Source organism: Vitis vinifera, chromosome 11, assembly GCF_030704535.1.
Source record: "Vitis vinifera cultivar Pinot Noir 40024 chromosome 11, ASM3070453v1".
Classification (NCBI taxonomy): Eukaryota; Viridiplantae; Streptophyta; class Magnoliopsida; order Vitales; family Vitaceae; genus Vitis; species Vitis vinifera.
Genome location: NC_081815.1, coordinates 14367822 through 14390734, shown reverse-complemented (window position 1 = coordinate 14390734; position 22913 = coordinate 14367822). Strand labels below are relative to the sequence as shown.

At 38.9% G+C, this 22913-nt stretch overlaps 1 non-coding gene across 1 annotated transcript; it reads right to left on the bottom strand.

The window, feature by feature from the left end:
* Window positions 1–22314: 22314 nt before the first annotated feature.
* Window positions 22315–22421, bottom strand: LOC132254693 (small nucleolar RNA R71). Its single transcript, XR_009466999.1, has one exon. It is a non-coding gene; the product is annotated as a small nucleolar RNA R71 (small nucleolar RNA).
* Between the last annotated feature and the right edge of the window lie 492 nt (window positions 22422–22913).

Sequence of the window (22913 nt, the reverse complement as noted above, 5' to 3'; positions counted from 1 at the left end):
TAAAGATTTTCACCATATACCCCTCAGACCTTGCTCAAGTTTCAAGGCAAGCAAACATTTTTTCTTTCTTTTTTTTTTTTTTCTCAAAGGCTCATTGGCCTTTTATAAGGTGTCCCAACACTATTAAGTGAGGTCAAAGGTACCAAGTCTAAAATTTTCCTAAGTCAAGAGGGAAATAGTTTTTCATATAATCGGAACCTATTGTGCACAGTGTGTGAATAGCTTAAAGTGGAAGAACTAAGCTTGGATTCAATAGAAGTTTCAACAATTCATCAACTTTAGTAAGCATAATACAAACTCTAAGTCAAGTAAAAAGACAAAAATTCAATTTCTCTCATTTCATTTTTGAGAAATTTTCCTTAACAACCATGAGGAGTAAAATAAAAACTTTAAAAAAATTTAAAATTAAACAAAAAGTAACTAAATTATCAAAATAACTTAGCATTAAAAGCAAAACTTCATTCCTCAACTCTCCCCCCAACCAAGTTGAACATTGTCCTCAATGTGACAAAAGCGATTGAAAAATAGGGAGGAAGTGGTACCTCCTGAGTGACATGGAGTTTGAGTCATATAGGAGAAACCACATGTTTCAAAAAAAACAAAAGAGTTAGTGAGTAGAGGAGATAGAAAAATGCCAAGTTTAAACAAAAATGATGTCTATATATGAATCTGAGAAAGTAGAATATAAGATATGATCAATGGATACCTCAAATCCCAAAATATAAAACATCAAAACATGGAGCTATGTATACTAATATAATATATAAAGACAAAAATTAAAGAGATGATCAAGTAATGGTAGGGTCATGTGGAGCTGATGCATCTGTGGTGGCCTCCTGAGTGGGTTGGATCAAGAATTTGACCTCTGTTCTAGTAGTCTCCTTAGATGGCATAGTCTCCTCAACTGGAGCTATGGGCTCTGATGGTTTAAGAAGGTAAGAAATGGAGTGAGAGGCTTTATGTGTGTGATCTCAGTGAGAGGGCTCTCCTCTTTAGATGCATGGTTGTGTGGCCCTATTGGCATTTTTAGAATGCTTCATGGCAGATTTATCTTTGCTTCCCCTCCTTGCATTCCGGATTTGCTTATGGCAAAGGACTTCAAAGCTTCGGTTCTTCATGTTTCTGAGCTTTCTATTGCTTTGCCATGGATTCCAAAGAACTCTCCTCAATCTCGGATTGCTTTGGTGATCAAATTACTAACAAAAACACCAAAACTTACACAAAGTGATTAGAAATGATTGCAAAGGTCCTTAACATGTTAATTGGGTTAAAAGGTAATAACTACTACTCAAAAGTGTTTAAAAGAGTTAATTACAAGCTATAAAATAGCACTTTTTGAGTAGTAATCATTAGTCTTCAAAAAGACTAAGTCCATCTACTCCTTTTTGGTTAAGATTGTTGTGGCTCAAGGAGACTGACTTCCTCCTTGTCTTGATTGAAAGACTCTATGAATGGCTTGAGACGGTGGCCATTGACTTTGAAAGTGTCGTGCTATTGGAATTGAGCAGTTCCACTACTCCATTGGAATGCACTTAGTGAATAATGAAAGGGCCTATCCACCTAGAGTCATAGAGTAAGACTCTTTGTCCCTTTTGAAATTCTTTGTTGGAGATTAACTGATCATGCCACCTCTTCATCCTCTGTTTTGCAATTTTGGAATTGATGTAGGCATCATTTCTCAATTCCTCCATCTCATTAAGGTCTAAGCACCTCTTCATCCCGGCTCTGTTCAAGTCCATGTTTACCTTCTTAATTGCTCATCAAGCCTTGTATTCAACTTCCATAGGGAGATGGCATGCTTTGCCATAGACTAGGCAATAAGGAGACATGCCAAGAATAATCTTATAAGTTGTTCTGTATGCCCATAGTGAATCATGGAGCTTAATAGACCAATCTCTTCTGCTCGTGTTCACCACCTTCATCAATATATTCTTGATTTCCCTGTTTGCTAACTCAACTTGCCTAGAAGTCTAAGGGTGGTAAGGAGTAGCTACCTTGTGCTTCACCCCATACTTGGCTAAGAGAGTTTCAAGAGGCTTGTTGCAAAAATGAGTACCCCCATCACTAATTATGGCCTTGGGCACCCCAAATCTTGAGAAGATGTTCTCTTTGAGAAACTTGAGAACAACTCTGTGGTCATTATGTTTACACGGGATTGCCTCAACCCATTTAGAAACATAGTCTACCCCCACCAAAATGTAAGAGTTACCAAAAGACATAGGGAAAGGTCCCATGAAGTCAATGCCCCAAACATCGAAAATATCAACTATTAAAATGGGGTTCATAGTCATTTGGTTCCTACGTGTTAATTTCCTAAGCCTTTGGCATCTATCACAACTCCTACACATGGCGTGAGCATCTTTGAAAAGTGATGGCCAACTGAAACCTGATTGCAACACCTTCATGGTTGTTTTCTGAGAGGCAAAGTGGCCTCCACATGTGCTTTCATGGCAATAACTGAGGATCTCCTATTGCTCTTGTTCAGGGACACACTTCCTTATTATTTGATCTACACAATACTTGAAAAGAAAAGGTTCTCCCCAATAGTAGGCATGAATTTTTGTAAAGAAGTGTTTCCTATCTTGTGCTTTCCACTCACTTAGAACTTCACCAGTAACTAGATAGTTAGCAATATGAGCATACCAAGGAGCATCTTCTAACAACAGGAGTGACTCCTCCGGAAAATCATCATTAATAGGCAAACCATGGGAATTATGTGTTATAGCCAACCTTGAAAGGTGGTCAGCTACCACATTCTCCACTCCTTTCTTTTCTTTGATTTGGAGATTGAACTCTTGTAGTAAGAGAATCCATCTAATCGGCCTTGCTTTTGCATCTTGCTTTGTCAATAAGTACTTCAAAGCTGAGTGGTCAGTGAAAACCACAATGAAAGACCCTACCAAATAAGTACGAAATTTGTCTAAGGTAAAAACTACAGCCAACAATTCTTTCTATGTGGTTGTGTAGTTTCTTTGCTCTTCGTTCAATGTTTTGCTTGCACAGTAGATCACATAGGGCTTTCCATCCTCTCTTTGACCAAGAACAACTCCTATAGCAAAGTCACTAGCGTCACACATCACTTCAAAAGGTAATTGCTAGTTAGGAGCCCTCACCATTGAAGTGGTTCTCAAGAACTGCTTCAATTGCTCAAAACTCTTTTGACATCTCTCATCCCATAAAAATTTAGCATCCTTCACCAATAGTTCACAAAGAGGCTTTGAAAATTTAGCGAAATCTTTAATAAACCTCCTGTAGAACTGAATACTACCAAAAAGTGCTATTTTGTAGACCTAATTATAATGGTTTTAAGCACCTTTGAGTAGTAATCATATTCATTTAACCCAATTAATTCATTAAGGTCCTTAGTAATTGGTTTTAACCTTTTTGTGGCAAGTTGACATGTTTTTATCAGCTTATGAACCAATTCAAGCATGCCAATTGTTGGAGGAGCTACTTGGGCGAGTTAAGCAAGGATTTTGTACATTTATAGGCTTGAATTTCAAGTGGAAACACGAGCACAAGCAATGGAGAAGAGGAAAACAGAGTGAAGAAAACAGAGTGAAGAAAACAGCTGCAGTCTTCCTTTGAACTTTTGGAGCACTTGCAGAAGTCCATTTTTTGCATACCATATACCATTTGAAAGCTTAGGAAGTCAAAAATCCAACGCTTCAAACCGTATATGATTTGGAGCTGAAATGAGGAAGATATGGCCTTTGGAAGGCAACTGCATCATGTCAAATGACCAATTTCGCAAGGAGATTTTCTTCATGGTGCGAAATTTTGCCACTTCGCACCATGAAGAAACACATTGCGAAAATTTCGCAATGAGGATTTATGCACATTGCGAAATTCATTTGAATCCCCTGTTTTGAGACGTTGTTGATGTTATTTCACTACCGGTTCTCCAAGATATTTTGCTTGATTTTTAGCTTTGTAAATACCTATTTTACCCTTGTAATCAACCAATGAATAGGTTGCTTTTGTAATAGCTCTTGTAATTTAGCTTGTTATTGTCTTTAAATAGAGGTGAAGAGCCTCAGACAATGATAATCTAATTTTGTAACCTGTAACTTTATAAGTTATAAGAGCACTTTTGTTCATACTTTTCTTTTCTCTTTTCTTTCTCATTTTCTTAGTAGCCAAACATCCTTGGAGGATGAAATCCCCAAGGATGAGAGGCTAAAACCTTTTAGTTTCTTGAAGTAATGGATGCCATGTGAAGCTCCCGTGTCAGGATGGAGATTTCCAAGCCATGAATGTAAGTAGCTGAGCGTCATAAATGTTTTCATTCAAAGTAAAGCTTTTAATCCCTTTGACTTGCTTTGAATGGCCAATACTTGATAACCTTTTGGTCTCAGTGGATTCTTATTGTTAGATCCACTGATGTTCATTAGTTATCTCCTACGAGCCATTGTATTGCAAGTCGAGGAGATGACCTATATCATTAAAAGAGCATTTATGAGGTTCAACTACCCTTTTTGTAAGTTTTCAAGGACTAAAACTCAGTTGTTAAACTCATACCGGTTCGGGAAGTAAGCATCACCTTAGTTGCTTCCCCAACTCGAGGTGAAGAGTTCCAAAATCTCCATTTTTACATAGTGAGTTAAGCATGGCTATCCAAAGCTTTGAGAAACTTCTTTTTCCATCTTTTAACCTATTTTCATGTTAGTTTAGTTTACAACACCTTTATCTTTTTATGTTTTCATATTAACCTAATTTTTATTAAGAAAAGTTCACTCCATCCTCCGAACTTCACCAGTTAAAGTAAAAACCCTTCCCAGTGTTCGATCCTAGAGCCACTATGCTACAGTAGCTTTGCTACTTTAGTGTAAGGACCTTAGGTATAAATTTTGTTGATACCCTTACATGCCAAGCTACCAAGAGTCGGGTTATCAAATGGCGCCGTTGCCGGGGAAGGTGCTACTTCACTGTGAATACATCAGCCGGGGGTAACTTGTGAGACTTCTCATGAGTAAGGTGAATTCTATCTCTTTTTTCATTTACTAACTTTTTATTTTAGTTTTAGAACATTTTTAACTTAGTTTAGATAAGTTTCTTTTAGCTTTTAACTTTCATTTTTAGTTTATTTTTCATACTCTGTTTTTCCTTCCGCATGCTCTGTTTTTTCTTCTTTTTCTTTGTTTTGTTTATTTGTTTTGTTCCAGCTGAATCCGTGCATGCCCTATTGGATTAGAGACCAAGAGGGAAGGTTAGTACGGATAGAGACTCCACAAGCTACTGAATTAGAGATTATTTTGGAAGTCATGGAGAATCAACCAGAGGATCAACATTCACAACACGGGCAGGGGAATGATCCGAACTTGTATAGGTCCATGAGGGACAGGATGCACCCTCCGAGGATGAGTGCACCATCTTGCATCATTCCTCATACAGAGCAATTGATTATCAGGCCACACATCGTGCCTCTGCTTCCTACTTTCCATGGGATGGAAAGTGAAAATCCATATGCGCACATAAAGGAATTCGAAGATGTGTGCAATACTTTTCAAGAAGGGGGAACAGCTATTGAGCTTATGAGGTTGAAGCTTTTTCCATTCACATTAAAGGACAAAGCCAAGATATGGCTCAATTCCTTGAGGCCGAGAAGCATAAGAACATGGACAGAACTTCAAGCTGATTTTTTGAAGAAGTTTTTCCCTACTCACAGAACAAATGGATTGAAGAGACAAATCTCCAACTTCTCAGCACGTGAGAATGAAAAATTTTATGAATGCTGGGAGAGGTATATGGAGGCCATCAATGCATGTCCTCACCACGGCTTTGATACATGGCTTTTGGTGAGCTATTTTTATGATGGCATGTCATCTTCAATGAAGCAGATATTGGAGACAATGTGTGGGGGTGATTTCATGAGCAAGAACCCTGAGGAGGCTATGGACTTCCTAAGTTATGTCTCAGAGGTTTCCCGTGGATGGGATGAGCCCAATAGTAGAGAAATGGGGAAGAGGCCAGTTCAGCAAATGTCAAGAGGGGGGATGTACAGTCTGAGTGAAGACATGGAGATGAAAGCCAAGGTAGCTGCCATGGCTAGAAAAATAGAGGAAATGGAGTTGAGAAAAGTTCACGAAGTCCAAGCTATTTCAGAACCTCAACAACAAGCCAATCCTTGCTCCATATGTCAGTCATTTGAACATATGGTGGAAGAATGTCCCACCATTCCGGCAGCAAGAGAAATGTTCGGGGAACAAGCTAACCTGATTGGCCAATGGAAGCCAAATCCAAATGCTCCCTATGGCAACACGTACAACTCTAGCTGGAGGAACCACCCAAACTTTGCATGGAAGCCAAGGCCAAACCCATATCAGTCACCAGCCCAATCAAGCCAACAGAGTCAAGGTCAATCCTCAGTTGAGCAAGCACTCGTAAGCCTTAGCAAGGTTATGGGTGACTTTTTGAGTGAGCAAAAATCCATCAACTCTCAACTAAATCAGAAGATTGACAACGTAGAGAGTACATTGAACAAGAAGATAGATGGGATGCATAATGAGTTGTCTCAGAAAATTGACAACATCCAATATTCCATCTCAAGGCTCACAAATTTGAACACTGTCAATGAGAAAGGGAAGTTTCCCTCTCAGCCTCACCAAAATCCTAAGGGGATACATGAAGTGGAATCCAAAGATGAGGATTCTTCAAAGGTGAGGGACGTGCAAGCTATTATCACTTTGAGAAGTGGTAAGGAAGTGCATCAGCCGGAGCATGATCAGAGGAAAGCCAAAGAAGATAAGGCTGATAGAAAAGAAGAAAAGAAGAATGAACAAAAGGGAAAGGAAGTTCACATGAAAGAAAGCATCATTCCTAGCATGGATGAGGAACCTCAAATTCTTTTAAAGGAAGGCATGATGAAGAAGCACATGCCTCCTCCATTTCCTCAAGCCTTGCGTGGGAAGAAACCGATCAAGAATGCTTCTGAGATTCTTGATGTGCTAAGACAAGTGAAGGTGAATATTCCTTTACTTGATATGATCAAGCAAGTACCCACATATGCAATGTTTTTGAAGGACTTATGCACTGTGAAAAGAGGACTCAATGTTACAAAGCAAGCCTTCCTAACCGAGCAAGTGAGTGCTATAATCCAATGCAAGTCTCCAATCAAATACAAAGATCCGGGGTGTCTTACAATCTCAGTCAATATTGGAGGAACCCAAGTGGAGAAAGCATTGCTTGATTTGGGGGCAAGTGTTAACTTGCTTCCATACTCTGTATACAAGGAGCTGGGGTTGGGAGAACTCAAGCCAACATCAATCACCCTATCCTTAGCTGACCGATCAGTGAAAATCCCTAGGGGGGTAATAGAGGATGTATTGGTTCAAGTTGACAAATTCTACTATCCAGTAGATTTTGTGGTGCTTGATACGGATCCCATTGTCAAAGGGATCAACTATGTTCCAATCATCCTTGGAAGACCATTCCTTGCAACATCCAATGCAATCATCAATTGTAGGAATGGGGTCATGCAACTCACTTTTGGGAATATGACATTGGAACTCAACATCTTCCATCTATGTCAAAAGCACATCCATCCTGAAGAAGATGAGGGCCCGGAAGAAGTGTGTATGATAGATACCCTGGTGGAGGAGCATTGTAATCAGAGTATCCTTGATCAGTTTGAAGAGAATTCAGATGAAAGCCATGAAGATCTTGATGATGGGTTAGCTGAACCCATGGGAATGAATGCCGTTATGTCAAACTGGAGACAAAAGCCAGTGATCCTCCTTTTGTTCAAGGATGAGGAAGAGATGAAAGAAGCTAAGGATGCAATCCTTAAGCTTGAATTGAAGACCCTTCCTGCCGAGTTGAAGTATGCTTAGTTGGAGGAAGGCAATAAAGCCTCGGTGGTAATTTCTTCTTCTTTAACCGTTTCACAAGAGGACAATCTTCTAAGAATCCTTAGAAAGCACAAGAAGGCCATCGGATGGCAAATTTCTGATTTGAAGGGGATAAGCCCATTGATTTGCACGCACCATATTTATATGGAGGAGGGAGCTAAGCCAACTCGTCAGCCACAGAGAAGATTGAATCCTCATATGCAAGAGGTAGTAAGGGCTGAAGTGTTGAAGCTTCTTCAAGCGGGCATCATTTACCCCATTTCGGATAGCACTTGGGTGAGTCCAACCCAAGTTGTTCCAAAGAAGTCCGGGATAACCGTAGTCAAGGGGGAAAATGGAGATGAAGTGTCCACACGCCTCACAACTGGTTGGAGGGTGTGCATTGACTACAGGAAGCTGAACGCAGTAACGAGAAAGGATCACTTCCCTTTACCTTTCATGGATCAAGTCCTTGAAAGAGTATCTGGGCATCCTTTTTATTGCTTCTTGGATGGGTATTCCGGGTATTTTCAAATAGAGATTGCTGTGGAGGACCAGGAGAAGACTACCTTCACTTGTCCATTCGGCACCTATGCTTATAGGCGGATGCCTTTTGGATTATGCAACGCTCCTGCTACCTTCCAAAGATGCATGCTTAGCATCTTCAGTGACATGGTTGAACGAATCATGGAAGTCTTCATGGATGACATAACTGTGTATGGGACTTCTTTTGAGGATTGTTTGTCACATCTTGAAGATGTATTGAAAAGATGCATAGAGAAAGACCTCGTACTCAATTGGGAGAAGTGCCATTTTATGGTAAATCAAGGTATTGTTCTTGGTCACGTAATCTCAAAGAAGGGTATAGAGGTAGATAGAGCTAAGGTGGAACTAATTGTGAAGTTGCCACCTCCCACCAATGTAAAAGGAATAAGGCAATTCCTTGGGCATGCCGGGTTCTATAGGAGGTTTATAAAGGATTTTTCCAAGATTGCCAAACCTCTTTGTGAATTATTGGTGAAGGATGCCAAGTTTGAGTGGGATGATAAATGTCAAAGGAGTTTTGAGCTTCTTAAGCAATTCTTGACATCAGCGCCCATTGTGAGAGCACCAAATTGGGAGTTGCCATTTGAAGTGATGTGTGACTCAAGTGATTATGCTATTGGGGCTGTTTTGGGACAAAGAGAAGATGGCAAACCTTATGTGATCTACTATGCAAGCAAGTCTTTGAATGATGCTCAAAAGAATTACACCACCACTGAGAAGGAATTACTTGCTGTGGTGTATGCTTTGGATAAGTTCAGAGCTTATTTGATAGGGTCTTCCATTGTGGTATTCACGGATCATTCAGCTTTGAAGTATTTGCTAACCAAGCAAGATGCCAAGGCTAGGTTGATTAGGTGGATACTTTTGCTTCAAGAGTTCAACCTCCAGATTAGAGATAAGAAAGGTGTTGAGAATGTGGTAGCTGACCACTTGTCAAGGCTCAACATTGCTCATGACACCCATGGACTTCCCATAAATGATGATTTCCCTGAGGAATCCTTGATGCTTGTGGAGGAAGTGCCATGGTTTGCACACATTGCCAATTACTTGGTCACGGGAGAAATACCAAGTGAATGGAGCTCTCAGGACAAGAAGAATTTCTTTGCCAAGGTCCATGCATATTATTGGGAGGAGCCTTTTCTCTTCAAGTATTGTGCGGATCAAATTATAAGGAAGTGTGTGCCTGAACAAGAGAAGCATGGGATCCTATCTCATTGCCATGAGAATGCATGTGGAGGCCACTTTGCCTCACAAAAGACGGCAATGAGAGTTCTTCAATCGGGCTTTTGGTGGCCCTCACTTTTTAAGGATGCCCATGAGGTAAGTAAAGGATGTGATAAGTGCCAAAGACTAGGCAAGCTTTCAAGGAGAAACATGATGCCTTTGAACCCCATCTTGATAGTGGATCTTTTTGATGTTTGGGGCATAGACTTCATGGGACCTTTCCCTATGTCTTTTGGCCACTCCTACATCTTGGTAGGAGTTGATTATGTTTCAAAGTGGGTTGAAGCTATACCCTGTAGAACCAATGATCACAAAGTGGTTCTCAAATTCCTAAAAGAAAACATCTTCTTGAGGTTTGGAGTGCCTAAAGCAATCATCAGTGATGGAGGCACTCACTTTTGCAACAAGCCCTTTGAAGCTCTTTTGGCCAAGTACGGAGTTAAGCATAAGGTAGCTACACCTTATCATCCTCAGACGAGTGGCCAAGTAGAGCTAGCCAACCGGGAAATTAAGAACATCTTGATGAAGGTGGTGAACACCAATAGGAAAGATTGGTCTATTAGGCTCCTTGATTCCCTATGGGCGTATAGGACGACTTATAAGACTATCCTTGGGATGTCACCATACCGTCTTGTTTATGGCAAAGCTTGCCATCTTCCCGTTGAGATTGAGTTCAAGGCATGGTGGGCCATTAAAAAGCTCAACATGGATTTAACTAAGGCTGGGCTAAAGAGGAGTTTGGATTTGAATGAGCTTGAGGAATTAAGAAATGATGCCTATCTCAACTCAAAAATAGCTAAGGAAAAGCTAAAGAGATGGCATGATCAGTTGGTGACCAAGAAAGAATTTTTCAAGGGACAAAGAGTCTTGCTATATGACTCTAAGCTTCACCTATTTCCAGGAAAGCTCAAATCAAGGTGGGTAGGGCCTTTTGTCATCCACCAAGTACACTCACATGGAGTAATTGAGTTACTCAACTCAAATAGTGCAAAGACCTTCAAGGTAAATGGGCAAAGACTCAAGCCCTACATCGAGCCATTTTCCCGTGACAAGGAGGTACTCATCCTCCATGACCCATCACATCCTTGAGAAAGTGTGGTAAGTTGATGAGCTTAGCATGAAAAGCTAAGTGCTCATCTCTTTTTGTTTTAGTTTTAGTATTACATTCTTGTTTACTTTGCATTTTTAATACTTTTGCACATATTTTGTTTAGGTTTCTTGGTTTTGATTTTGATTTTTTTATGTTTTTAATGGAGCTTTGATGTCCAATAGCAGGTACGAAAGCTCACAAGCTCACAAATGTGGAGAGAAAGGTGAAATAGGGGAGAAATATATCTAAGTCCAAGCTTAAAAGCCCATTTCGCAACTCAAAAAGTGAGTTGCGAAAATTTCGCAACTCAAAAAGTGAGTTGCGAAATGCACATTTTGGCAAGATGCAAAATGCAACCTCTCGGGATTGCACTTTCGCAAGGAGTAACCAGTGCGAAAATTTTCGCAAGTCATTTTTCACCTTGCGAAATTGTTTTCAAAGCAAATATCAAAATGCAACCTCTCGGGATTGGTTTTTAAGGGGAGTAGCTAGTGCGAAAATTTGGCAAGGTGAATTTTCACCTTGCGAAATTTCCAGCACTCCGCCATGCTCTCTCAGATCCACCATCACCTAGGCATATCACCTCCTCCACCTCAGGAGCCACATCCATGATTGGATATTTCTATCTCCATTTTGTATATGTTTTTTTTTTTTGTATATGTACATGTTTTATATTCTGAGATTGTATGTACCTCATGCTTATATCTTGTACTCAACTCTCTCAGTTTATATAAGCATCATTTTTTGTATCTTATTTCCTCTCTCACGTTTCTTATGGTTTTTGAATCATGTGGATGCACTCACACGCCTTGAATACCACATCGCCATAAGGTATATCATTCCTTCCTCGTATTTTTCGATAGAAACATTGGGGACAATGTTCATCTCGGTTGGGGGGAGAGTTGAGGAAGTAAGTATTTCCTATTCTAGTTAGTTATTTTGTTGATTTAGTAGTTTTTGCCCTTTTTCAAAATTTTTTGTTTCATTCTCTATGATTGTTAAAGATAATTTCTCAAAATAAAATAGGATAAGTCGAGTTTTAACTTAATTACTTAAGTCTTAGAGTTTGTTTTATGCTTTCAAAGTTGATAATCTATTGAAGCCCTCTTTGATTTCGAACTTATTTCTTCCATTTCAAGCTTTACACACACCATGCACATTAGATCCCGGATTTATGATGTAAAACTTTCTCACCCTCTAAGCTTAGGAAAATTTTGACTTGGTTCATTACTTAACCTCTTTTTAATAGTGTTGGGACACCTCAAAAAGACCAATGAGTCTTAGAAAAAGAAAAAGAGAAAAAAGAAAAAGGAAAAGAGAAAAAGAAAAAGAAAAAGAGAATAAGCTTCTATTCTTTCCTTGAAACCTAAGCATGATCCGAAGGGGTGGCGAAAGCCTTTAAAACCCGATGCCCTAAACCTTGATAGGTTGGGAGTCATCGATCCTCTGCTTGCTACATAGGTGAATTGGTTAAGTTTAGTGAGTAAAAAGAATTGTGAATAAGAAGGTGCGTTCCTAACCTATTAAGAGTTGGTTAATTTTGCCAATGTCCGAGAAAAGCTTAGGTTGGGGGGAGAGGATAGTTGTGCATACTATATCCGGAAGCTAATCTCATTAACACTTAGCTCATTATGGAAGAGTTTGATCCGGAACCTTGAGAGTAGAGATTCTTTTGATACTTAATTGCATAATCTCCACTCTTTGTACTTTTTGTTTAAGTTTTAGCTTTGACAACTCCTATTGCATTTTGAATCTTCGTATCTTTAGTTCACCATGTGAGATGTGTTTTGATATCAGTCATGCCACTCAATTATTTTTTGGAGTGATTTGCATGATCCCTTTTATGTATATTATTATAGTTTACTTAGTTTTTATCTCCTCCATTGCTAAGGGACTAGCAATGAGTCGGTTGGGGGGTGTGATTACTACCAAAAAGTGCTATTTTGTAGACCTAATTATAATGGTTTTAAGCACCTTTGAGTAGTAATCATATTCATTTAACCCAATTAATTCATTAAGGTCCTTAGTAATTGGTTTTAACCTTTTTGTGGCAAGTTGACATGTTTTTATCAGCTTATGAACCAATTCAAGCATGCCAATTGTTGGAGGAGCTACTTGGGTGAGTTAAGCAAGGATTTTGTACGTTTATAGGCTTGAATTTCAAGTGGAAACACGAGCACAAGCAATGGAGAAGAGGAAAACAGAGTGAAGAAAACAGAGTGAAGAAAACAGCTGCAGTCTTCCTTTGAACTTTTGGAGCACTTCCAGAAGTCCATTTTTTGCATGCCATATACCATTTGAAAGCTTAGGAAGTCAAGAATCCAACGCTTCAAACTGTGTATGATTTGGAGCTGAAATGAGGAAGATATGGCCTTTGGAAGGCAACTGCATCATGTCAAATGACCAATTTCGCAATGTGAATTTCACATTGCGAAAATTTCGCAAGGAGATTTTCTTCATGGTGCGAAATTTTGCCACTTCGCACCATGAAGAAACACATTGTGAAAATTTTGCAATGAGGATTTATGCACATTGCGAAATTCATTTGAATCCCCTGTTTTGAGACGTTGTTGATGTTATTTCACTACCGGTTCTCCAAGATATTTTGCTTGATTTTTAGCTTTGTAAATACCTATTTTACCCTTGTAATCAACCAATGAATAGGTTGCTTTTGTAATAGCTCTTGTAATTTAGCTTGTTATTGTCTTTAAATAGAGGTGAAGAGCCTCAGACAATGATAATCTAATTTTGTAACCTGTAACTTTATAAGTTATAAGAGCACTTTTGTTCATACTTTTCTTTTCTCTTTTCTTTCTCATTTTCTTAGTAGCCAAACATCCTTGGAGGATGAAATCCCCAAGGATGAGAGGCTAAAACCTTTTAGTTTCTTGAAGTAATGGATGCCATGTGAAGCTCCCGTGTCAGGATGGAGATTTCCAAGCCATGAATGTAAGTAGCTGAGCGTCATAAATGTTTTCATTCAAAGTAAAGCTTTTAATCCCTTTGACTTGCTTTGAATGGCCAATACTTGATAACCTTTTGGTCTCAGTGGATTCTTATTGTTAGATCCACTGATGTTCATTAGTTATCTCCTACGAGCCATTGTATTGCAAGTCGAGGAGATGACCTATATCATTAAAAGAGCATTTATGAGGTTCAACTACCCTTTTTGTAAGTTTTCAAGGACTAAAACTCAGTTGTTAAACTCATACCGGTTCGGGAAGTAAGCATCACCTTAGTTGCTTCCCCAACTCGAGGTGAAGAGTTCCAAAATCTCCATTTTTACATAGTGAGTTAAGCATGGCTATCCAAAGCTTTGAGAAACTTCTTTTTCCATCTTTTAACCTATTTTCATGTTAGTTTAGTTTACAACACCTTTATCTTTTTATGTTTTCATATTAACCTAATTTTTATTAAGAAAAGTTCACTCCATCCTCCGAACTTCACCAGTTAAAGTAAAAACCCTTCCCAGTGTTCGATCCTAGAGCCACTATGCTACAGTAGCTTTGCTACTTTAGTGTAAGGACCTTAGGTATAAATTTTGTTGATACCCTTACATGCCAAGCTACCAAGAGTCGGGTTATCAAGAACCTAACATGGCCAAGGAATTGCCTTACTCCTTTTACAGTTGTTGGAGTAAGGCAATTTGACAATAAGTTAGACTTTTTCTTTATCAACTTCAATGTCTTTCTTGGAGATGATGTGTCCAAGGACAATTCCTTGTTGTACCATAAAATGGCATTTCTCCCAATTAAGCACTAAGTCCTTTTCAATGCATCGGTTCAGAACCGCTTCCAAGTTGACTAAGCATCCCTCAAATGTACTTCCATATATGGTGATATCATCCATAAAAACCTCCATAATATGCTCCACCATATCATTGAAAATGTTTAACATACATTGTTGGAATGTTGCAGGTGCATTGCATAAACCAAAAGCCATTCTTTTGTAGGCATATGTCTTAAATGGACATGTGAAAGTGGTTTTCTCCTGGTCTTCAACATCAATTATTGTTTGAAAATACCCGGAGTGGCCATCTAAAAAACAATAGAAAGGATGGCCTGAGACACTCTCCAACACTGGATCAATAAATGGCAATGGAAATGATCCTTCCTTGTCACAGCATTCAATTTTCTATAATCAATACACACCCTCCAACCTGGAGTGAGGCGTGTAGCAACTTCTTCTCTCTTATCATTTTGCACCACTATGATCCCTGATTTCTTTGGCACTACTTGAGTAGGACTCACCCATGGGCTATTTGATATGGGGTAGATAATATCGGCCTGAAGTAGCTTAAGAACCTCAGCTCGCACCACCTCTTGCATATGAGGATTCAATCTTCTTTGAGGTTGACGGATTGGCTTAGCTTCTTCTTCCATGCATATATGATGTGTATAGACTAAAGGTCTGATACCTTTCAAGTCAGATATTTGCCATCCTATTGATTTCTTACATCTCCTGAGAACTTCAAGTAAACACTCCTCCTGAGAAGTGGTAAGAGATGAAGATATAACAACAGGGCACTTCTTATTCTCTTCTAGGTATACATACTTCAACTCCGTGGGTAGTGGCTTCAGATTAAGCTTTGGGGCCTCCTCTTTAACAACTTATTGTATCTCCTCCTCATTGAACAAAGGTAGAATTTCTTCTATCCTCCTCCAACTTGGTAGAGTAGCAAGCAAATCTGAGGGTTCAGGCAACCCTTCATCAAGATCCCTAAGATTTTCATTCAACTCCTCTTGTATTTTCTGATTACAATGCTCCTCCACTAAAGTGTCAATGATGCACACCTCTTCTGAACCTTCTTCTTCTTCCGGATTGATTGGCTTCTTGGAGATATAGAAGATATTGAGCTCCAATGTCATGTTGTCAAACATGAGTTGCATAAGTCCATTCCTATAATTGATGATTGCATTTGATGTAGCTAGGAATGGTCTTCCAAGTATGATAGGAACATAATTAGTTTCCTTGACAATTGGGTCTGTATCAAAAACAAAAAAAACCACTGGGTAGTAGAAATTGTCAACTTGAACTAAGACATCTTCAATCATCCCTCTTGGAATCTTCATTGATCCATCTGCTAGAGATAGAGTGATTGGTGTTGGCTTCAATTCACCAAGTCCCAATTGCTTATAGATAGAGTATGGTAACAAATTCACACTTGCCCCCAAGTCCAATAAAGCTTTCTCCACTAAAGTCCCTCCAATCATCACTGAGATATTAGGGCAGCCCGGATCTTTGTACTTCACTGGAGACTTGTACTATATGATGGCACTTACTTGCTCAGTCAAAAAGGCTTTCTTATTCACATTCAACCCTCTTTTGATAGTGCACAAGTCCTTCGGGAATTTTATATAAGTCGGCACTTATTTGATCATGTCTAGTAATGGGATGTTGACCTTCACTTTCCTCAATACTTCAAGAATTTCTGATGCATTGCTGATTCCCTTTTTCCTATGCAAAGCTTGAGGAAAAGGTAGAGGCATGTGTTTTTTCATCACATCTTCATTGATAACTATCTTCTCCGGATCTTAATTCACTGTTAAATCATGGTTCTCTTTCCTTCCACTGCTCCATTTCTTCTTTCCTTTGATTTGGTCCCACTTCTCTATCTCTTTTTCACTTTCTGTTTCATCATGTGGCTTGGGTGTTGGCAGCTCAACCTCTTTACCACTCCTCAGAGTGATCATGGCTTTGACGTCTCTCACCTATGAAGATTCTCCCTCATAAGCTTCCACTTCATGGATACCCTTGGGGTTTTGGTGAGGTAGAGAAGGAAATCTTCCTTTCTCTTGCATTGTGTTAAGGTAGGGGAGCCTTGAGATTGAGTATTGGAGATTATCTATCTTCCGAGATAGATCATTTTGCATTCCATCCATCCTTTTATTCAATGTATTCTCTACACTATCGATTCTTTGACTGAGTTGAGCATCGATGGATTTCTGGTCTCCAACAAAATCTCCCATGACCTTGCTTAGATTCACTATTGCTTGCTCAAGATTTGAAGCTTGGCCTGGTTGCATGTACTGAAGTGATCTTGGTTTCCAGGAGAAATTTGGATGGTTCCTCCAATTTGAATTCTAGGTTTTTCCATATGAAGCATTGTTATTAAGCTTGAATTGTCCAATGACATTCGCTTGATCTCCAAACATTTCTCTAACAGCTGGAACTGTAGGACACTCATCCACCAAGTGCTCATAAGATTGACAAATGGAACAAGGCATAACTTGCACTGGTGTTTCAAAAACGACTTGCACTTCATGTATCTTTTTTAGTTCTAACTCCTCCAATCTTCTTGTCATAGCTGCAACTTTTGCTTTCATGTCAATATCTTCGTTCAAGGTATACATCCCAGCCTTAGCATTAAGAGCATTTGGTTGAGACTTCATTTTTCCCACTTCTCCCTTGTTCGGTTCATCCCATCCTCTTGAAACTTTAGGAACATAATTCAAGAAATCCATGGCTTCCTCCGGGTTCTTACTCATGAAATCTCCTCCACACATAGTCTTTAGAAGTTGCTTTATTAAGGAAGACATACCGTCATAAAAGTAGCTCATCAATAGCCATGTATCAAAGCCATGGTGAGGATAAGCATTGATAGCTTCCATGTATCTCTCCCAACACTCATAGAATTTCTCATTCTTCTTAGCTTAGAAGCTTAAAATTTGCCTTTTCAAGTCGTTGGTCCTATGAGTATGGAAAAATTTCTTGAGAAATTCAGCTTGTAAATCAGTCCAAGTTCGAATACTCCTTGGCCTTAAAGAATTAAGCCAAATTTTGGAATGCATTACAAAAATCCTCAAATTCTTTGATATGCGCGTAGGGATTCTCACTTTCCATCTCATGAAAAATAAGTAGAAGTGGCATAATACACGGTCTGATTACTAGCTGCTCTGTAGGAGGCACTATGCATGATGGTGCACTCATACGAGGTGGATGCACGTGGTCCCTCATTGATCTGAATGCATTGGGATTGTCCTGCTAACCATGGTGACTATGTTGATCTTCAGGTGTAGCTTCCATGATGTTCAAGCATAATTCCAACTCTGTCTCGTGAGGTGTTTCAATTTTCACAAGTCTTCCTCCACTATCTCATATCCAATATGGCATACACAACTAGTAACAACTGTAACAAAAACAAAGAAAACAAAAAAAAAAATAAAAGAAAACAATACTACAAAAAAAAAAACAAAGATTAACTAAAAACTAAATTAAAAGATAGGCTAAAATATGAACAAGTAAAAGAAACAATTGAAAAGAGTTAGTAAAAGAAAATAAAAATCACCAAACTTGTGATGAAGATCATAAGTGTTTTGGAAAAGGTTATATCACTGTAAAGTTAGCACCATCCCCGGCAACGGCGCCATTTTGGTTCGTGCCTAGCTAGTGTATGCCTTGTTGATTGGTGTTCAATCAACTAGTGTACTCTTATTTCGGTCCTCAGACGGGAGTAATCAACAAAATGTATAAACGTATTTCACCATATACTAGGGTAGCATTAGCTAGCATAGCATAGCATAGTGGCTCTAAGATCGTCCACATGGATAGGCTTTCAAATTACAACTGATATTAGTTCTAAAACTGAATTGGTGTTTTTTCTTTTCAAGGTTAGCTTTAAAAGAAAACATAAGTATGTGCGAAAAGGTTGGTTTGAAGTGAAACCAAAAATAAAGTAACTGAAATTACTTACAAAGAAAATTGCTTCTTGGAGTTTTAGATCACTAGGCTCAGGTTCGTCATACACAAAGGGAGATTCTGGTCCCTTGGATCTTTTCCTCGCATTGGGGATTTAACATATAGTTATTTCCCGAACCGGTGTGGTACAGATGATTCCCCTTAATGGTTTCAAACACTAAATCCCTGTCACTGAATCATCTTGCAATGGTTCATACCTCTCACCTAGTATTGGCCATTCAGGGTCATCCTTAACCTTGGATTACCCGTCAAAAGCTCGCAAGAGATAACTAATGGATGTCTCTTGGGAGTCCAAAAGCTTACCAAGTATTAGCTATTCTAGATAATCCTACCTTTAAACCACCTCCCAGAGGCTTGCAAGAGATAAACTAGTGTATCTCAATGGACGGAGACCACTTGCCTTACCAAGTGTTAGCCCATGTGATTTTAAGGGATTTTAAGTTAACTAAAAAGATAAAAACCACGAACGGGTCACACTTTCTCTTCATTAAAAATTGAAACAACGAAACTTCCACTTTTGCATTCGGAACCTTACCTAGCTTCCTTCACTCCAAGAAACAAAAAGCCTAGCCACTCATCCTCTAGGAAAACATCCTCAGAGTTTGATTTGCTACAAATAAAAATAATGAGAAAACAAAATGAGAAGGTAAGACAGAGTAAAGCTCTGTGTATTACTTTCTGAAAAACTATACAAAGTGTCGTCTCCGAGAAAAACTCTCGAGCGATCTTTTAAAAGAAAATTACAATAGATATTATACAGAGAGGCTATTCACCCCTCCTGCTAACTTCCCAACCAAGAAAACTTGTCATTGGTGGGTTTCAAGGAGAAAATAGGGATTTACACACAAATATTTGAAGATAAATATCAAACGGAGTCGGTGCGCAAATATCTCAAATTACAGGTGGATTTTGTAAGTTCAAATGCAACTTGCGAAAATTTCGCAAGTTGAAATTATCCATTTCGTAAGTTGCAAAATTGTCCTACAACTTATCAGCTCTCTGTCCAACAGCGATTCCTTTCCTCTTCCTATTTCGCAAGTTGCAAAAATTTCACAAGTTGAATTCCACAACTTGCGAAATTGCTGGATGGTTGATTTCTTCTGTGCTTTTCTTCCTTGCATCCTCGTTTGGATTTGGCAAAGGGTTATGAAGATCCAAAGCTTAGTTTCTTTAGGAATTTGAGGTTCAACTTTCTTTGTCATAAACTATACAAAGATCTCCCTCATTCTTGGATTGCTTTGGTGATCAAAAAGCTATCAAAAACACCAAAACTTAACACAATTTGATTAGAAATGATTGCAAGGGTCCTTAACATGCCAATTGAGTTAAAAGGTAACAACTACTACTCAAAAGTGTTTAAAAGAGTTAATTACAAGCTATAAAATAGCACTTTTTGAGTAGTAATCAATTACGTCATTCTTCTATCTGATTTTCATGACATACCGCACTTGGTCAAATAGGTTCCAACAATTTAGTTTTGGTTTCAGTATGGACCAAACCTATACAATCGGTCACGTCATTGTCATGTCTGGTTTTTGTCACAGTCGACACTCGATCTAATCGATCACGATTTATTCAACATCGTTTTTGGTGTAGACAACACTTATACTATCGATCACATCATTGTCTTGTCTAGTTTTCATCATAGATGATGGCAACCAGTTCAATCAGTCATGACAACTTAGTTTCGTTTTTGGCATTGACTGGACTTGTATGATGGGTGATTACTACCCAAAAAGTGCTATTTTGCGACTTTAATTCATTATGTTTTAAGCACTTTTGTGTAGTAGTTCTCCATTTTTATTCGAATTGGCAGGTTAAGGACCTAGCAATGACTTCTAATCATATTTGAGGCTAGTTTTAGTGTTTTGACAGCTTTTTGGATCATTAAGACAAGCCAAGTAAAGGAGAAAAGAAAAGAGGAAAACAAAGTGAAGAAAACAGAGGACAGCAGCTTCAGTCTTCCTTCGAACTTTTGGAGCACTTCCCGAAGTCCATTTTCTGCATGCTATATAGCATTTCAAATCTCAGGAAGTCAAGAATCCAATGCTTCAAACCGTGTACAATTTGGAGCTAAAATGAGGAAGATATGGCCTTCTGAAGACAACTGGATCAAGCTGAGTGCGAATTTCGCACCAGCCCATGCAAGTGCGAATTTCGCACCAGCCCATGCGACTTTGGTGCGAAATCTCCTCTGTTCTGGCGACTCCACATGAGATCTTTTCTTGTGAATTTTTTGATGTAAATTCCTTTCTTATCCCTGTAATTAGCCAATCACAGGCTTTGCTATGTAAAGACTATAAGAGGGGTGGAAATCATCTCTCGAAACATATATTGTATATTTTACACTTAGTAAAATTTTCCTCTCGGGGAGAAATACAGAGTTCTCTTTGCTTTCCTTTTCTCTTCTATTTTATTTTTCTTGGAAGCCAAACAACCTCTGAGGATGTTTTCCCAGAGGATGAGAGGCTAAACCTTTAGTTTCTTGGAGTGAAGGAAGCTAGGTGAAAAGTCCAAATGCAAAAGTGGAAAACTCTCGTGCATTAAATAGAGGTAGTTGGAGTTCATAAATGGCTTTTAAATCTAAATTTTTGCTTTAAATCCCTTAGAATCACTTTGAATGGTCAATACATGATAAGCTTTAGGTCTCTGTGGATACTTATTGCTAGATCCACATCAGACCATTAGTTATCACGTACGAGCCATTGGAAAGTGGCTCAAGGTGAAGACCCATAGTGTCTAAAGCCATTAATGGAACTTGACTACCATTTCTATTGACTTTTTATGGATTAAATCTTCATTGTTAAACCTATACCGGTTTGGGAAACAACCATCCTTTATGTTGTTGTCCCCAATACGAGGAGAAAAATCCGGAATTTCCCACTTTGCATTCTGAACTTGATCCTAGCATCCTTTAGCTTCGGGAGACTTTCTTTCTTCCATTTTTACCTGGTTTTATGTTAGTTTAGTTTCTAACACCACTTTCAAAACAAATTTTCTTTTCTTTTAAACTTTAAGTTTTTGACAAAGGAAATCATCAGATTCAATCTCTAATCTTGAGTCTATCACTGGTAGAATGAAAACCCATCCCAGAGTTCGACCCTAAAGCTGCTATACTATAGTAGCTTTGCTACGCTAGTATGAGGTCATAGGATTTATAAATATTTTTTATTAAAATACCCAACTGGGCACGAATCAAAAATGGCGCCGTTGCCGGGGATGGTGCCACGATACAGTGATACAACTTTTTAGAGGCTACTTGTGATTTCCATCACAAGTTTGGTGAATTCCTTTTTCACTAACTTCATTTCCTTTCTTTTAATTGTAGAATTCCTTTTGTTAAGTTTACTTTCATTTTCTTTCTAACCTTAACTTTCTTCTAGTTTTCTTTTGTTTTTGTTTTGTTTTCAGGGAAGTTGTAGCTTGTGCATGCCCTATTGGATTCGGGACCAAGAGGGAAGACTAGTAAGGATAGAGAATCCTCAAGACACAGAGTTGGATATCTGTGTAAACATCATGGACCCTCCACAAGAGGATCAGAATTCTCAACACGGTCAAGGGGATAATCCAAATGCATATCTATCCATGAGGGATAGAATGCACCCACCAAGGATGAGTGCACCCTCATGCATCGTACCTCCTCTTGAGCAGCTGATTATAAGGCCCCATATTGTGCCCCTCCTACCAAATTTCCATGGAATGGAGAGTGAGAACCCATATGCCCACATCAAGGAGTTTGAGGAGGTGTGCAATACTTTTAGAGAGGGAGGAGCTTCAATAGACTTGATGAGACTCAAGTTATTCCCTTTTACTTTGAAGGACAAGGCAAAAATATGACTTAACTCTTTAAGGCCAAGGAGCATAAGGAATTGGGTTGATCTTTAGGCTGAATTTTTGAAGAAATTTTTCCCCACCCATAGGACCAATGGGTTGAAGAGACAAATCTCAAACTTTTCTGCAAAAGAAAATGAGAAGTTCTATGAATGTTGGGAAAGGTATATGGAGGCCATCAATGCTTGTCCTCATCATGGCTTTGATACATGGCTCTTGGTGAGCTATTTTTATGATGGGATGTCTTCCTCCATGAAGCAAATTCTTGAAACCATGTGTGGGGGAGATTTTATGAGTAAGAATCCGGAAGAAGCCATGGACTTTTTAAGTTATGTATCTGAGGTATCAAGAGGATGGGATGAGCCCAACTCTAGAGAAACACAAAGGATGAAAGCTCCTGTAAATCCAAAGGGTGGAATGTACATGTTAAGTGAAGACATGGACATGAAAGCTAAGGTGGCAACAATGGCAAGGAGGTTGGAAGAACTTGAGTTAAAAAAAATGCATGAAGTCCAAGCCATTTATGAGACACAAGCCCATGTCATGCCATGCACCATTTGCCAATCATGTGATCATGTAGTAGATGAGTGCCCAACCATCCCAGCTGTGAGGGAGATGTTAGGTGATCAAGCCAATGTTGTGGGGCAATTTAGGCCCAACAACAATGCACCTTATGGAAACACCTATAATTCAAG